The 18,569-nt window shown below is 45.9% G+C and overlaps 1 protein-coding gene across 7 annotated transcripts in view; it reads left to right on the top strand.

Annotated features, from left to right (window-relative positions):
- The first annotated feature begins 535 nt into the window (after nt 1-535).
- Nucleotides 536-18,569, top strand: part of CHL1 (cell adhesion molecule L1 like) — a 364,319-nt gene continuing 346,285 nt past the window's right edge. Inside the window, exon 1 of one of the 7 annotated variants that reach the window (XM_084840333.1) lies at nt 536-764. The gene's annotated coding sequence lies outside the window, so the exon portion shown is untranslated. Of the gene's footprint in view, nt 765-1,772; nt 2,217-18,569 lie in introns of those variants that run through there. The other 6 variants (XM_084840326.1, XM_084840331.1, XM_084840330.1 and 3 more) reach the window with 6 other exon arrangements.

Genomic DNA, 18,569 nt, shown 5'->3' with positions numbered 1-18,569 from the left:
TTCCAATGGCTATTCTCTGTCTCTTGTTTTTGTATGACCCAGAACTGGGCTTAGGCAAGACAAAGACAACAGAATGCAATCTGCTTGTTCAAAACAAAAGGGACTGTGTGTGTGTGTGTGTATGGTAATGTGGATGGGGGGGGGGATCAGTGTCCTACAGAGAGACTCCTGGTTTAAAGATTTCTCCTGCACACCTTTTGGGTGGGGAGAGGGCATCCTTCACAACTGGTCAAACCATCTGTGCTGTGCCTCCCCCCTGTCCCCCACCCCCACCATCATTTCCCATCTCTCAGAATCTTCCCTTCCACTTCACCAAAATTCTAGGAAAGTTTTTAAGGAGCACCTCCATCTGCTCCTGAACTCCAAGCACTTTAGTCTGGAAGGGTGTGGCAGATACCTGCGCATTCAGGGAATGGAAGTGAGAGGCACTGTGAACATGCCAGGACTGGACTCTCTGCAGCTCCTTGCCCTTGGGCAGCTGGGGGAAGAGGAGGAGGCTGGCATGCAATCACTCCCATTACAAGCAGCCTGAGGAGGGGGTGGGGGGTGGAAGGGTGTGTGTGTGTGTGTGTGAGAGAGAGAGAGAGAGAGAGAGAGAGAGAAAGAGAGAGAATCAGAGAGGAGGGCAGCTGTGCCAAAGAAAGCCTCTCCCCATCCATTTGATGCCTGGTGCCCACCGCCCTCCTCTTTAACCCCCTCTGCGTTTTCTCTTCACTGCTCCAAGCAGCTGCTCTGGAGGAGAGGAACTCTGCTGATTTTTCAAGGTACGGCGCGCTCCCGAAGGAGCTTCTTGTTGCTCTTGGTAACGCTGGGTGGTTCAGCATGGCAAGGATAGTGTGTGTGTGTGTGTATGTGTGTGTGTGTGTGGTGAGGGTGATCTCCCACTTTACCACCCCTTCGGAGAGATTCACATGGATATAATCTAGGGGCTTCACACCTGCTTTGGGGTGTGTATGTGTGTGTGTGTGTGTGTGTGTATATGAATTCTCTTCCACAAATACACACACTTCTTCCCTTTAATCTCGTGATCATGGGAGTGAAAATCTACTTTAGGGTGGATTTGCCCCCTTCCTTTTATTACTCCTCCAGAGTTAAGAGAAAATCATTTTATGATCAAAGGAAGAAGGAGAACCTGGCTGGGTGGAGGCTGAGAGAGTCTCTCTCCTCCTTGCCCTGCGTCTTAAGGGAATGCTCATTTAATTTTTATGGATCCAGGGGAGGAGTTCCACACCTGGTTGTATGTCTGTATCTGTATTTCTCTCTCTCTCTCTGTAGCCCATCACAGCATTTGCCTTTCAGAAAATGATCACTGAATGTTTATGGTCAAAGGAAAGGAAAGGAAAGGAAAGGAAAGGAAAGGAAAGGAAAGGAAAGGAAAGGAAAGGAAAGGAAAGGAAAGGAAAGGGCTTCATACCTGGATGAAGTGGCGGGGAGGGGGGGGGCAGATATAGCCCCCACGCCACCCTCGCAGCTGCCTATTTGTTACAGTCTGAACTGGAAAACACGTTTTACTTGGGCGGGGGGAGCGGTGTTGGGATGGGGACAATCCAGGCGGATGTGTGTGAAGTGATCTCCCCCCACGTATAACCCCATCAAATGGCCAGGTGAACGAGGCGCCGGCGTCCCCTTCCAGCATTCCGGATTGGCACAGATCAAACAAGTACTTGATCCCGCAAGACAGGGGAGACACGTTTTACACGCGCGCCTTCCCGGGGAATTCTCCCGGCTCGCAGCCTTCTGTATCTCTTCAGCCTTGCCGGAGTGTGTAGGGTGGGAGGGTTCTGGCTGTCTCTTTCCTCCCTTGAGCGGCGGCGGCGTGTGTGTGTAGCTGGGAGAGATTTGGGAGGTTTAGGGGCTCGTTGCCATGGCTCCCTTGAAGCTCTGCCGAAGGAGATATTGATGCCAGTCACGGAGGGACCCTTCTTCCTTTCTGTACGCTTGATATTTTCTCCCTTCTTTTCTAACCACCCCCCCGCTCTCCTCCTTTTCTCCCCCCTCCTTTTTTGGGGGGTAGAGAAGGCAAAGTGATTAATTTAGTGAGCTGGGACGGGGCTGCTCACATCACAAGCCGGAGCCGGACTCCCTTGCAAACTCCTGCCTCTTCTCTGCCAGGTCCACACGCGCACGCTCGCCCCCCCCCCCCGCCCCGAGCCCCGAGCCCCGAAGCGCTCCCGGTAGCAGCGGCGGCGGCAGCACCCCCCTCCTCGAGCTGCAAGGTAAGATGGAGAGGAGGGGCGGCGGGGAAGGGCTCCTCGCTCACCTTGATGGGAAATCGATCACCGCGGGCTTCTTTGATCGCGCGAGCAGGTCCTGTGGCTGTCCGAAGGGGCCGCGATGAGTGACAGGGAGAGATGCGAGGCGATGGTGGGACCCCCCACCCAGGGGGGAGATGGCGAGGGGGCTCGTTTTTCCTCAGATATGTAGGCAACATAAGGTGTGTCTGTGCTGTTGGGGGGAAAGGCCAGGAACACCTAGGGATTCCCTGCTGGGCTGGATTTAAACCATCACTACCCCCCCGCACACACACACACACACACACACACTCCAGTGGCTACCCCCTTTTCACGTCCCCCCTTTAAAGAACAAATGTTCCCATCGCCCTATGTGATTTGGGGCCAGGTTCAAATAAGTGCTTGGCTTCGTTCTCCAGAGACTATGTGAGGGGGCTCGGATATCCTCGAGCGTCCAAGGGAATTTGTCTTGCTGAATCTTGGTGGGGTGTGCAGTGGGTGTGTATCAGCCTTTTCCTGTGTATATGGGTGTGGGTGTTTCTCCCTGAGCTATAGACGAGCTCCAAGATAGAGAAAGAGATGCTCACAGGTTCTGGTCTCACATGTTTGGGTAGTTGGCATCCCCAAATATGAGGCATGATCGACCCACTCCCCCTTTCTGTTTAAAGCCCACCATCACCTCTCAAGGTCCAGATGAGATGATATAGCGTCAGGGATCAGTCAGTGATATGGTCCTGGTGTTGTTGTTGTTGTTGTTGTTGGTGGATTAAAATAAATTAGCGTGTCATTTGTTGTCTGGATAAAGTTTGCATGTGGGTGTAGTCAATGGTCTGAAAATACAAGGGGAAACCTTTCTGAGTCTCAGTGGCTGAAAGGAAGGGAACCTGTTTTGTGTCCTGCTGTCTACAAGTGCAAATCTGTGATGATCATTGATCATGCGTGATGCTGAATTTGAGGATTATAAAGCGCTGTGTGTGTGTGTGTGTGTGTTGAGGGCAGGGCAACAGTGTTCATCGCTTTGGACTCGTTCAAGTTTATAGAGTTTGGTGTTGTCTCTGATGGAGCTCACCTCTTGTTTATCATGATAGTAAAAATTAATGTGAGTGTTTTGTTTAAATATAGCATTGTTTCAACAAGTGCACAACTGAAGAGCAAATTAGACATGAAATTGGCATGAGCCATGTGCCGGAATGTGGGTCATAACAAATTTCTATAAAGTGTGGTGAGGGGTGATTTAAAGCACAGCACACAGGAGAAGAAGGACTCAGGAGGTGGTCTCAGCAAGGGGCTGGGACACAGATAGGGGAAGGATTTAGCACAAATGCACACACTACACTTTCAAGCCTATCCTGCCTTTACAGAAATGTAATCCTAATGCAGGGGCTTGTGGCCATTACATGTAGTTCAAGGTGTTCTGATGTCTTGCTTTTGGATGTGTAAGCCACTTGGAATATACAGGTAGTATCCAATGGTGCTCCTACATAGAGTAGACGCATTGAAGTGAATGGGCCTAGTCTGGGTAGGACTACCATTCGTAACTGCCCTAAAGCCTTTATAGAAAAAGTAGAATGAAAATCTATTAAGACAGAAAAACGTCCTACAACTCCCAGCATCTAAATATGCATAGGATTGTGCCCTAAATAAATAAAATATATACACCTCGCCACAGAGTGGTTCTGAATTCATCAGGTTGGATCCAGACTACGTTTGTTATGCTTAAGTCCCATTGAAATCAATGTGAAAAGTTAAGTGCAACTGAATCTGGATCCCATCAGAAACAGATAAGTGCCAAGGATTCTGTGATAATGACTTTACTTGATAAAGGATTTGGATTTAATGGTTTGGACTGTAAAGCCAAATCTTCGTCAGGGCAGGTCTGTGAATAGTCGTTAGAGATGTTTATACAGCATCATCAGTCACATTGGTTTTGAATGCAATAGTTTCTCCAGGTTTCTGCTTTCCATATTGTGTTTCCCTGTAACAGGGGTGCTTCTGCAAGAAAATTCTGAGCTGAGTCTAAGTAAAAAGGATTATATATATAGCTGCTGAGAATTTTCAAAAAGTTCATCCTACCTGTATATAAATGACGTTTTCAGACACTTGTTGGTAGCATTACAGAGCAGTGATTGCCTCTGGCTGGGGCGCAGAACCTTTCAGCAGGGGGGCAAATCTGGCTCACCTGCAGTCTCAATCTGCCCTCTGGGGTTGGTTCCACCCCCTTCCCCATTACTTCTTTAGGGTTCTCAAAGCCAATTCATAGGTGTATTGCGGGACTTGATTAGAATGGAACTGAATGGAGAGTTCACACTCTTCGGAAGTAGTTGAATGGAAGATGGAGATCATTCCACTCATCCTTGTCAGAAGAGGAATGCTTTATTTATTACATTACATTTATATCCCACCTTTCTTCCATCATGGAACTCAAGGTGGCTACATGTGGTTCCCAGGTGGTCTCCCCCACATGCACTGACCAGACTGAGACCAGACCTCATGTGCCTTCAGACTATGCACTGGGACCATGAAATGCTTTCCCCCAGCTTTAGTGCAGTCCCCCCCCCCATTCTAAAAGGTTGAAGTGACCCTCCTAAGGCTTAGTTACTGAGAGGAAGAGCTTTAAGCTAAAATAAGCTGGTATTTATGGCTCTTCCCCTTTTGCCTTTGGCACTGACCACCACTGGAATGCGGCCCCTGAGAGATTCTCTGAGATGGAATTCAGCCCTCGGGCTGAAAGAAGTTCAATCCCTGCCCTATGGCACACATGCTTTTTTTCGTGTCCCACCAAATTATGTATATAGGCCTTGGTAGTGCTTCAAGCTGAACTAAGCCTCTAGCAATGCTGTATTAGACATGTTGTTGTTGTTCAGTCGTTCAGTCGTGTCCGACTCTTCGTGACCCCATGGACCATAGCACGCCAGGCCTTCCTGTCCTGCGCTCTCTCCCGGAGCGTGCTCAAGTTCATATTCATTGCATCCGTGATGCTATCTAGCCATCTCATCCTCTGCCGTCCCCTTCTCCTTTTGCCTTCAGTCTTTCCCAGCATCAGGGTCTTTTCCAGGGAGTTTTCTCTTCGCATTTGGTGGCCAAAATATTGGAGCTTCAGCTTCATTATCTGTCCTTCCAATGAGCAGTCAGGGTTGATTTCCTTTAGGATGGACTGATTTGACCTCCTTGCAGTCCAGGGCACTCGTAAGAGTCTTCTCCAGCACCACAGTTCGAAAGCATCAATTCTTCGGCGCTCAGCCTTCCTTATAGTCCAGCTCTCACAGCCATACATTACTACTGGGAAAACCATAGCTTTGATTAGACGGACCTTTGTCGGCAAGGTGATGTCTCTGCTTCTTACTATGCTGTCTAGGTTTGCCATAGCTTTCCTCCCAAGGAGCAAGCGTCTTTTAATTTCATGGCTACAGTCACCATCTGCGGTGATCTTGGAGCCCAAGAAAGTAAAATCTGTCACTGCTTCCATTTCTTCCCCTTCTATATGCCAGGAAGTGATAGGGCCAGATGCCATGATCTTAGTTTTTTTAATGTTGAGTTTCAAACCAGCTTTTGCACTCTCCTCTTTCACCCTCAACAAGAGGCTCTTGAGATCCTCTTCGCTTTCTGCCATTAGTATTAGACATGAGTACATGTCTAATGAGTAAATGTTGATGTGACTCTCACAGGTGCTTTCTGGATAGTGTCCATGATGTGTAATGCACTCCCCCCCCCCAACAACCAACAGGTATTGTTGAAACAATGCAATGTTTTCTTTTAATTGCCTCTTTCTGTTACTGGGAAAGATTTGTGCATACTGCATATATACATAACATATGGAGTTATGTAGCACTTTTCTCCCTCAAAATACTTTCCCTTAGGGGTGACGTTGACTAGACTACAAGGCGCTTTCCATCTGTCCTAATCAATTGCACATCTCCTTTGAATTCTATAAGTGGAACTACTGGTTAGCTGTACAATTAAGAATTAGAAAAATGGAGCAAGATCTTCTCCTCCTTCCTTGAGTTTATGAAATTAACATGCCACTGATGCTGGGTCAGAGACAATGCCACTGTAAAAAAGGAACGAAAAGAAGAAAAAAAAGGAAAAGGAAAGCTGTACCCTGTTTCCACATATTTATTTATTTATTACGTTTCTATACCCCCACTAGTTGAAGTTCTTTGGGCGGTTAACAACAATTTAAATCTATAAAATGCAACGTGGTAAAATATAAATGTTTAAAATTGCAGTATAAAAAAATCCAAAAAATTGAATAAAACCTAGCAGCAGTGCAAAGACTGCTCATCTATACATGTATGGCACTACACAGGTGTACCTGTACATGTGTTGGGATCCTTAACCTAGGGAGTTTCTCCACAAGTGACTTACTCCAAGCTGGCTGTGTTTGGAGGTCATTAGGGATACATGATGTCATAGCCATCCTGCAGCCACCCTGGAGCTTATGAGGGAACAACCAGATTTCCTGACACTGCTTGAAGTCTGATTCTTTTCCTTAAGTCGGGTTCTTCACAGTATAGTTGTTGTGTGCCCCAACCCACGCAGTTACTTTGGGTATGCTAGCCCTGCCCACGGGTGTGCTTTTCACTGTGACTCCAGTCAAGGGGAGTTTCCTGTCTCCCATCCCTGTGTTTCCCAGCACAAACCAATTAGTGTCTGCTCAGAAGTAACTTCCATTGTGCTCGATGAGGCTTGTCCCCTGAATGCCCACATTAGAATTTACAGAGATCCCCCTCAACTGAAATGGCACAGTTTAAGCACAAAGTCCCTAAAGGATGTAAAGCGTGATCTCGAGGCTCCGATTCTCCATTGTTTGGTTTATTGCCTTAGGAAGTAACTACTTCATACCCTTGTTATAGGGATCCTGCGCAGCACTGGGTTAGAAAGGGGGCTGGTTTCCTATCCCTGTGCCCCCCACATCTTTCCCAGCATATGTGTGTCTACTCAGAAGTAACTCCAGTTGTGCTCAATGAGGCTTGTCCCCAAAATGCACACTCCAGGGAGTCACTGAGATTCCCATGAATCGAAATAATGCATTTAGGAGCCTTAATGTCAAAGCTTCAAAGCTTTGATTGATCCAACACAGCAGCTAGAACACTGTGTTCCTCCTGTACTGATGGTTTATTTAACAAAGTGAGTACTGTGTGGGAGGGGAGAGAGAGAAGGAGATTGTTCAGCAGGGAGAACACTGCTCTTTTGATGGTTGTTGCTTTAAGAAAATACTTAATGCAGGTGTGCAGGGGGAGGGGGAAGAGAGAGGAGTTATTTTTATCAGGACAAAAGGTGTTTCCCGTTTCCCAGCACACACATATGTGAATCTACTCAGAAGTAACTCCCATTGTGGTCAATGAGACTTGTTCCTGAAATGCAGGTGCATCAAGAGCTTCAAGGGAAAGGAGAGGGAGGGGGGAGAGCTGGAGGGGGTCTCTTATTGGTTGAGCAGCCCTAGCCAGTCAGATGACATTTATTCCAACACCCATACCCACCCAGAAGTATGTTCTGTGAAGCCATTTTTATTCATGCAAAACACTCGCTCCTGGAGCCCGGCATGGACCAAAGTGCAGCAAAGCTGATTCCTTTAAAAAATCCGGTACTCCTCCATTTGCTTCTTCTTCTGTTGTCATGGAAACACCCCCCTAGACTCAGCAGATCTTTAACCTAGTGTGCCATGGAGGAGTTAAGGCTCCAAGAAGGAGAAATAAGCCAATAGATAATAACCAAAGTATAAGGATACTTGAATACATGGGGTTGGATCCTGGAACTGCCTTCTACAAGAGGAAGGGACTTTCCTCAAAAGGAAGAGCTCCACTCATGAAAGGTTTCTCTGCCTGATTTGGGGGGGGGATTTCCTCCTCCTGCCCACACCACAGTTCACCCCATTCAGCAGGGTCTCCTTACTCCCTGTGTAGCATTCTCAGGGGACTGGAGGGCTGACCTGGGAAGGAAGGGGCAGGGAAGTCTACTTCCACCAGGGCGTTTTTTCCAGCTTAACTCTGGATCCAATCCATGGTTTATTACAAAGATAGATACATAAAATACACAGCCTTCAGAACAAGCAATGATTCAGTTTAAATATAGAGGAAGTGGGGAAGACTAGGCCAGACAGGACAGCATATGGGCAGTAGAGAAATGAACATGTGTGTGTGTGTGTGTGTGTGTGTGTGTCTGTGTTAATGCCAAATAAAGAGATGGGAGGGTTATAGAAGTCAGATAAATGTGATAGGAGCCAAATCAGATTATGGTAAATAACATTGCACCTGAGGTAATACAGGTAACTGCTTGAAGAATTAGAAAGGCCCAAGAGGGCACTGAATTAGGAGATAGAAAAGGCTAAGCTATAGATATCATCTATTCCAATATGAAAGGATAGAAAGATGCTCTTCCTCAATGTGTCTGCTGTGAACTGGGTCATTCTGGGATATCAGAGTCGCATGAATAATTCTATGTGATTCACCAATTGTTAGGACACCTTAATATCGGACAACAAGGTGCAGGTTGTTACCTACAAACATCCCAAAAAAGAACTGTGACAGGGAAAACATAGCTACTGGCAAACCCTTGGGTTTCTTTTGAGCCCTGTATGGTACAGACCTTTCTGAAGGAAGGTTATGATAGGGGACAGTATCCCATTCAGCACTAACGCTAATGTAAATGACATTAGCAATAATACCAAATGTAAATGACATTGCACAAGCGTAAGTGACCGCCACTGCAATGCCAACAGCGTTTGCTGGTACGATGGATTTTCCAGGGAAGCCAAACATGCCAGCAGACGCCATGGGCATCATGCTAGAGGTTGCTCATGTTAGAGCAATGTAATTTACATCAGGCCTAGGGCCAAATTGGATCTACTGTCCATGGCAACTGACAAGCCACAGGTCCTCCCAGAAGCCCAAACAACAAAACGGAAAAGGTTTAAGGAAAATCATGTTTACAAAAATATATATAACAAATTTTAATATAAAAACTAATATTTCACCCACAGTTTAAAACAATAGATCAGCAGTCCTACAGTATATCATACGTGCACAGTTGCAATGCTGATTTCCAAATAAAAAATGTATAACTATACAATGCCAAATAAAAAATGTATAACTATACAATGCCAAACTGGTCCTCATCAGTGGGAAAAAATACAAACAGTAACTACAACCCTTGTTAAAACAATATTTTCATGATGTTCAACCTCCTACATGGAACATAGTACATTTACGTAGTAAATATTAACTATACAAATTCTGTAATCCTCAACATGTGGTTGGTAGCTGAATGCAAAAAAAGGGTCAAGAACATTCCCTCCTACGTTCAAAGATGATTAGCTCCTTCCATCTATAGAAGCCACTTACAGTACCACAAAGAAATAAACAGGACTGTTGTTTAGAACAAGTTTTTAGGTACTGGCACACACTGGCCAACTCCCAGAAAAGGTTTGGATGCTGTGTGTAACCCAGAACCCCACAGAGTGGGCACAAAACTAGAACATGAGAAGGGAAAGCCCCGTGATTCTGTTTGGAAACTTTTCTTAAAGGTTTGGGGTTTGGAGGGAGGGTCTTTCTTAATACAAAAAGAGAAAAAGGAGGTGAATGATCATGTAAGGTTTTATCCCCCCCCCCAAATTAGGTTGAGCACAAAATGTGGATTGCAAAAGGGAGGTGCACATCTTTTGGTTCTATGGGAGTGCAAAATATAATGGGTGCTAACTGGTGCCTAAGTATTCATGGGGCTCCTTCACACCGAGCTTTTATCCTGCAATTGAGATTGCTCCTTCATGGAAGTTTACGGGATCTTTACATGACACCATGATCATTCAAGGCATCTCCTGCACTAAACGCCCTTTGTTCCATTTTTAAATAGATTGCAGATAATGAGCTATCAAATTACCCCACTGTGTTCTGCTTCAGTTTCCTCCGTTTAAAGAGTAAAAGCAGCAAGAAGAGGAGTGAGATCAATGAAAGATAACAGAAGACTCAGATTAGGGGAGAAGGAGGGGGGAAGGGGCTCAGGGGACGGCAGAGGATGAAATGGCTAGATAGCATCACGGATGCAATGAATATGAACTTGAGCACGCTCCGGGAGAGAGCGCAGGACAGGAAGGCCTGGCGTGTTATGGTCCATGGGGTCATGAAGAGTCGGACATGACTGAACAACTGAACAACAACAACAAGGGGGGAAGGGGTGGGGGGAAAGGAAACACGTGAAAAAGGGAGTTGTGATCCTGCATTTAAAACAGAAGCAAAAAGCCCCGTTTTAAATGCAGGATTTTAGGCGGCGTAGAGATGCCCATGGTAATGTCCTTACAGCAGGCTACCCATGCAGTGCCCATTACTGCTTTAGAGTTCTCAAAACCTAAGTGTACTGTGACATTTGATTAGAGTAGAACTTGCTGTCTTGGCAACAATATACCACTATGCAAACAAACAAAGACAAGGTTCCCAATAAATTAATACAAACCCAAACACTCCAAGTGCAAGGAACCAAACAACAATGCACTGGATCAGTACTTGACTTTTTATATGAATTTTATAATATTAAATGATACATTTAAACTCAATTATTATTTGAAATAGTCATACAAACAGTCAGTAGATTTTCAAAAACAGTATCAGTAAAGGTCTTAACAATCAGTTTCACAAAAGAGTTATACCAGGCAGTCTGGCAGTTCACTACACTGCTACGGACCCCCGGTGAGATTCTGTTTCGAAGCACGGTTGCATGCACACTGAATCTTTATCAGAACTAGATGCATATAAAACAAACCCTTGGTAGATACTGGCAAAGCTGGAGGTAAGCAAAAAGGCAATTTAGTAGTCTGACTTCTCCAGTGGCAAGATCATGCACCTAACAGCCACTTTCCTTCCTATAATGCAGTCTAGTTCACAAAGAGTTCACACAAGCGGAGATGCTTAGAGATAAATGGTTCCTCATGGGAACAGTTTATGGGAATCCTTCCCTTGCTTTTATTTATTTACTTCGTTATTTATTAGTCACCTTTGAGTCTCCCAAAGGCAACGTACAAATTTAGTGTATAAGACAATGTCATAATAAACATACTAAATAAATTAAAGCAGGAGAAAAACAAATCTTTAAAAACAGTTTACATTTAAAATAATTCAAATGTAAGTTAGAACAATAATGCTTTAATGGTCCACCTAAAACAAAACAAGCAGAGTGGTGACAGATAAGTCCCTTACCCATGTTCCCATCAACGTAACCATTCTTGGCAGTGGGACACATAATAGGACCTCCAAAACAAATCTTAAACAGCAGGCAAGCTGATGTGGGAAGAGGTAGTACTTTAGATATCCTGGCCCCAAATACAGGTAGGTAAGCACCTGTACCTTGAATTGTGGCCAGAAACCGATTGGAAGCCAGTGCAGTTGGTATAGGACTAGTGTAATATGGCCAGCAGAGCATACACCAGAAACCAGTCTGGCTGCCACACTTAGCACTAGCTACAGTTTTAGAACCCTCTTCAAGGGCACCCCACATAGAGTAGTCTAAACAGGAGTAGACTGTTTGCAGTAGCCTAAATAGGAGGTGATCACTCTGGCCACTGCTTTCTCCAGAAACAGGCAGAACTGACACCAGCCAAAGCTGGGCAAAGGTATTCCTGGCCACAACAGTCTACTTACCCTCCAGGAGCAATGCTAGGTCCAGAAACACCTCCCAAATGAATATAATCATTGAGAGGGCTTGCACAGGCTGCACATCCAACCCCAGTTTAGCTTGTCTACTGTACCTCAGACAGTACCTCTGCTTTGTCTGGACTGAGCTTCAACTCGTTGTTGTTGTTCAGTCGTTAAGTCGTGTCCGACTCTTCGTGACCCCATGGACCATAGCACACCAGGCCTTCCTGTCCTCCGCTCTCTCCCGGAGTGTGCTCAAGTTCATATTCATTGCATCGGTGATGCTATCTAGCCATCTCATCCTCTGCCGTCCCCTTCTCCTTTTGCCTTCAATCTTTCCCAGAATCAGGGTCTTTTCCAGGGAGTTTTCTCTTTGCATTAGGTGGCCAAAATATTTGAGCTTCAGCTTCAGTATCTGTCCTTCCAATGAGCAGTCAGGGTTGATTTCCTTTAGGATTGACTGATTTGACCTCCTTGCAGTCCAGGGGACTTGTAAGAGTCTTCTCCAGCACTAGTCTTCTTCATGTGGGCTAATGAGTCTTCTTCAACTCATTAGCCCACATCCAATCTACCACTGTGTCCTGACAATGGGCTAAAACTTTTAACATCCTCCTTGGTACCCATTGAAGAATAGAGAGATCTGCCTATCATCAGTATAGTGATGAGACCCAACCCCAAAACTCTGGATGCCCTACTCCAACAGCTTCACATAGATGTTTAAAATCATAAGGACAAAATAGAGCCCCGAGGAATAGCATAGACCAACAGCCAAGGGGCCAAGCAGTAGTCTCCCAGCAATACCGTCAGGGAGTGATTCAACAGATAGGACCACAACCTCTTCAAATCAGTGTTCCCAAGTCCCATACTGGCCAAACCTCCCAGAAGGATACCATGGGCAATGGGACTGAATGCTGCTGAGAGGCCCAGTAAAATCAACAGGGATGCAGTCCCCCAATCTAGTTCTCAGTGTAGGTCAACTACCAAGGCTGTTTATATCCCCATACCAGGCCTGAACTAAGATTGGAGATGGTACAAATACAAATCCCAGAATTGAGTTGTCACCACACATTCTAGGACTTTGCTCAAAAAAGCAATATTAAAGACTGGCCAATAATTATCCAGGGTGTTGGGATAATTATCCCAATGCAATGCAATTATTATTTTAAAAAAATAAACACACAGTGGTATCACTACAACCCACCCTCAAAAAAGCATTTACAGCCTAAACTGGCCAGTCTCCCTCTGGCAGCTTTTACTAACCAGGATGGACAAGAGTCCAGAAAGCAAGTGGCTGGCCTCACTCCTCCAAGCAACTTGTCTGCATCCTCTGGCTGAACATGATGAAAGTAATCCATCAAAACTTGACAAGCAGCTTCCTCAATCATTACCCTCTCAACGTAAGTCCAAGTAAGAAGGAATGCAAGCAGTTTTATCAGCAAAGTGCTTTGCAAACACACCACTGCAGGTTGCCAAGAGCTTGCCCTCATCATTCTGGGGCCAAGCACGTAACAAACCTTTTGCTACTTGAAACAACACTGCTGGACGCCACCATGCTGATACAATGGTGGCAGAAAAGAACAACTTCACTGCCACCCCACCATGGAATAGGCTCTAAAATGGGCTCTAGCTGTGCTTGGTTAGATTAGTCCCAAGTCTTCCTCCACCAGTGCTCTGGACCACCCACCCTTACAGCTTCTTCCCCTGGTCCTGTCCCTTATGTCAGAGAGAGAAAAGCTGATTGGAGCTAAGAGCTTTCCTTGTGGGTCAGGAGGGCCAGGGCAGGAAGCTGCAGAGTGATACAGGGCTGCTTCATTCTGACCAGTGGTGGTTAGTGACTCCAGTTCTGGAGGGGCTGTGGTTGCATTCACGGTTTTCGTTACCACCAGCCAAAACTCTGGAAGGTGCTATCCAAGGTGCTGGACCTTGGGGGGGGGGGCATAGGGGCATAGGGTTTAGCACCTTAGATAGCACCATTAGAGCTTTGGCTGGTGGTAACAAAAACCTTAAATGAAATCATAGACCCTCCGGAACTGGAGTCGACAGCCCCCACTGATTCTGAGCCTTGTCTGTAGAGGTTTGTCCTGTTTATTTCTGAGCAGTCATGCAGAGGCTTGCTCTGCTCACTTGTGAGCAGACATGATGCTCATGCTTCCTTCTGAGTAGAAATTTTATTTGAAAGTGCTGCTGAGTGATTCAGTCCTGCTTCCCTCTGAGCCTTATGCTGTATATGCTTGCCCTGCTTACTTGTGTGAAGGCATGGATAGGCTTGCTATCTGGAAAGTGCTGCTGAGTCAGCCCTGCTTACTAGTGAGTAGACATGCGGAGGATTGTCCTGCTTTTCTCTTAGTAGCATTCTGCTCATGCTTACTTCTGAGTCAATATGCTTCCTAATATAAATTGGTAACAGTGGAATTGGGAGTAGGGATGTATAAAACTCACTTACCTTTGCTCCGTCCCTCCCCACAGAATCCTCTACGGGGGGGGGGAGGCAATCTGGTCCTCCCCCCCTGGAATCCTTGATGGCCGGCTCCACTCTGTGGCCAGGCTGTGGAGCAGCCAGCCAGGGCCATCCTCAGCCAGATTTCCAGCTGTGGACGGCCTGGTGTGGACGCAAATGGCGGCTGCTGTAGCAGCCGCCATTTGCATCCAGCTAGACAGCTGTGATAGGCTACATAAGAATTTATGTAGCCTATCACAGCTAACATCAAAAAAACAAACACGCAGCGTACACAAATGGCAGCGGCTACGGCGGCCGCCATTTGCATTCCCTATTTTTCGCCGACTCATCTTACATAAATATTTACGTAGGCCAGAACAGAAAAAAATAAAGGAATGCAAATAGCACCCACTACGCTATTTGTGTTCCCCTTTTTTTCGCCGTTTTATCTTATGTAAATATTTACGTAAAAGACAAGTCGGCGAAAAATAGAGAATGTAAATGGCGGCCACCATAGCCACCGCCATTTGCATACGCTGCGGGTTTTTTTTTTGACGTTAGCCGTGATAGGCTACCTAAATTCTTATGTAGCCTATCACAGTCCAAGGACGGCAATGGTGGCAGCAGCAGCCCTGCCGCGGCCAGCCAGGAGACCAGCCGCCGCCACCGCCGGAGCCGCCACTGCCGCCGCCGAATCCACTGTCACTGCCGCTAAATCTGCCCCAGGTAAGTGCCATCCCGGGAGGATTCCGCGAGAGGGTGGGGGCAGGAGGCCGTTCCACCATGGATTCCGGGGGGCCGGATTCTAAAGAATCCAGCCCCCCGCATCATTGGAATCCATGGCGGAATTCTCCGCCATCCCTAATTGGGAGGGGTTGGATTTGTTCAGCCCACCCTTTTTTGCCCATGATCCTGCCACTTTTGCCTTTGGCCCCACACCCACTGGAATGCACCCCCAAAAGCTTCTCTGAAATGGAATCTGGCCCTTGGGCCAAAAAAGGATCCCCACTCATGCTCTTGACATCTTTGTCAGTGCCCTGAGCTCTTCAGAAAACCAAGGAGCCCAAGTTTTGTGCAAAAAGAGAAGGTTGTTGTCATTGTTCACTTGTTAAGTCGTGTCGGACTCTTCGTGACCCCATGGACCATAGCACGCCAGGCCTTCCTGTCCTCCGCTCTCTCCCGGAGCGTGCTCAAGTTCATATTCATTGCATCGGTGATGCTATCTAGCCATCTCATCCTCTGCCGTCCCCTTCTCCTTTTGCCTTCAATCTTTCCCAGAATCAGGGTCTTTTCCAGGGAGTTTTCTCTTTGCATTAGGTGGCCAAAATATTTGAGCTTCAGCTTCAGTATCTGTCCTTCCAATGAGCACTCAGGGTTGATTGCCTTTAGGATGGACTGATTTGACCTCCTTGCAGTCCAGGGGACTCGTAAGAGTCTTCTCCAATACCACAGTTGAAGGCATCAATTCTTTGGCACTCAGCCTTCCTTAGAGTCCAACTCTCACAGCCATATGTTACTACTGGGAAAACCATAGCTTTGATTAGACGGACCTTTGTCGGCAAGGTGATGTCTCTGCTTCTTACTATGCTTTCTAGGTTTGCCATAGCTTTCCTCCCAAGGAGTAAGCATCTTTTAGTTTCATGGCTACGGTCACCGTCTGCAGTGATCTTGGAGCCCAAGAAAATAAAATCTGTCACTGCTTCCATTTCTTCCCCTTCTATATGCCGGGAAGTGATGGGGCCAGATGCCATGATCTTAGTTTTTTTTAATGTTGAGTTTCAAACCAGCTTTTGCAGTCTCCTCTTTCACCCTCAACAAGAGGCTCTTTAGATCCTCTTCACTTTCTGCCATTAGGATGGTATCGTCTGCAATAAGAGAAGGTGCTTTGGAGCAATCATGTCAACTGGTCATCTCCTCATTCAACAGGACTTCAACAGGATTGCCAGCAATAGTGGCTGGAAAATCCCTCAAAGCACCCAGGGCCTGGAAATTTAAACCCTGTTAAGTAGTTATATGTTCATGAGAACTGAGTACTTCTGAACTCCCCTACCTACAGATCTCTTTCATCCACATCAGGAAAAACCAGACCAAGAATGTTTCAATCCCCCAACACAAATAGTCTGAGGAAAGTCAATACTACCTCCAAGACCACCTCTATCAGTGCAGGTTGGAAGACTGTTAGGGAGGAGGGTGGGCAGTGCACCAACAGCATCCCAGTCCTATCTTGATGCCCCACCACCAGGTGAACACCAGCCAGTGTGATGTAGTGGCAAGAGTGTTGGACTGGGAGCTGGGAGATCCGGGTTCTAGTCCCCACTCAGCCATGGAAGCTCACTGGGTGACTTTGGGCCAGTCACACACTCTCAGCCCAACCTACCTCACAGGGTTGCTGTTGTGAGGATAAAATGGAGAGGAGGAGGATAACGTAAGCTGCCTTGGGTTCCTTGTAAGAGGAAAAAAGGCGGGATATAAATGCAATAATAATAATAATAATAATAACAACAACAACAACACATACAAATCTTGGAGATTGTCAAGCAGGGTATCTTGATAGGGGATGGGTTCACAATAGACAACTGCCACTCTACTCCGCCGCCCTTCGGTTCTTGCTTGCTGCTGATGAACCAGAAGACCTGGTGCGCACAGTTGGGTCATCCTCAGCCAAGCCAGGTTTTGGTCATACTTGCTAAGTCTACTTTTACATATATACATAGGGACTAGTTATCAGTGTACTACAGCAGACTCAACAGCATAGTGCATGGTCTAGTTCGTATACATATCTGGTCTCTGGCTTTGCATGGTGGAAGGGTGTGTGTGTGTATGTGTGTGTCCTTTCACCCAAGGGTAATGCATAAAAACAGAATGCATGTGGGCTCGATTTCTGCTATTCTTTTCTTTTGAGAAAAAAGACTGGGGTGGTGGTGGAAGATTGCATAAATCAGACCTTGTGCCTACATGGTCATACATAGCCAAAGTATAAGTGTGTGTATGATGTCTATGCTTTCAAGCATAAAGCAAGCAGAGACTGAAGAAGATCTTGGGATTCTTCAGACAGCCAACAGTGTAATACTACTTTGTCTGAAAATGAAGCCTGTAGTTAACTATTTAGAGGAAGGATTCATTTATCCCCACAGCACTTCTGACTGCTAGCATACAACTTGTTGCATATTGGTGAAGAATTTCATGTGACAAGCATAAATAGTTTCATCTGACAGAGTTAACTCGTACAGTCATGTGGGTTTCCATGCACTATTAGATGCAATAGCGTCATTCTAGTGGCATTCTCTGAAGGAAACTAGTGGTGCCTGGGGGCCTCCTCTGTCACATGTCAGGAATGTAGAAACAGTTGGACAGCATGGAATAGTGGTGGAAGAGGGAAAAGAGAAACATTAGTTGCCTGCTTCACAACTGAAATAACCATGGACGTCTAAAGGGGGGCCATGAAGTCCATGGTCCAAAACTACTTAACTGCACCACTGAACCAAACTAGTGTCTTTTAGTTAAGACAAAGCGCCCAATAATAGTCTTTAAATACATGTAGGAAGAAAGCCAGACTATAAAGAACATGGTCTTCAACATCTGTGTACTAATGCTCAGAGCATGGGAAACAAACAGAACAAACCTGAACTCTTAATATGGGAGGAAAATTATGATTTGATAGGTGTAACCGAAACTTGGTGGGATGACTCCCATGACTCGAATACAGCAATTGAAGGATGTAACTTGTTCAAAAAGAACAAAAGGAACAGAAAGGAATTGGAGTTGCACTGTATGTTAAAAATATATATATCTGCACAGAAATACAGGAGGAGGAGCTTGGTAGCCCCATCGAGAGCATCTGCATTAAAATAAATGGAGCAAAGACTAAAAGGAACATATTGGTCAGAGTCTACTAACAGCCTCCCAATCAAGGAGAAGACAAGGCTGAAACTTTTGAAAAGCAAATTGCCAATGTTTCAAGGAAGCAAGATGTAGTAATAATGGGGGACTTCAATTTCCCCGATATTTGCTGGGAGACAAATTCTGCAAAACATGGCCCTTCCAAGAAATTCCTGACTTGTGTTGTGGATAACTTCCTCCTATGGAAAGTGGAGGAAGGAACTAGAGGATTGGCTATCTTTGACTTGATCCTAACCAACAAAGATGACTTAGTGGATAAAGTAGCAGTTACAGGAACTCTGGGGGAAAGTGACCATGTTATACTTGCATTCCTTCCTGGTTCTAAAGGAAGCAAAAGCCAAGTGTACCCAAATGCATACCCTGGGTTTTAGGAAATCCAAT

Source organism: Heloderma suspectum, chromosome 2 (genome assembly GCF_057233095.1).
Source record: "Heloderma suspectum isolate Gila_16-S chromosome 2, 16-S_ref, whole genome shotgun sequence".
NCBI classification, from domain to species: domain Eukaryota; kingdom Metazoa; phylum Chordata; class Lepidosauria; order Squamata; family Helodermatidae; genus Heloderma; species Heloderma suspectum.
The sequence above is the reverse complement of the archived record's forward strand: the minus strand, read 5'-3'. Positions and strand labels throughout refer to the sequence as shown.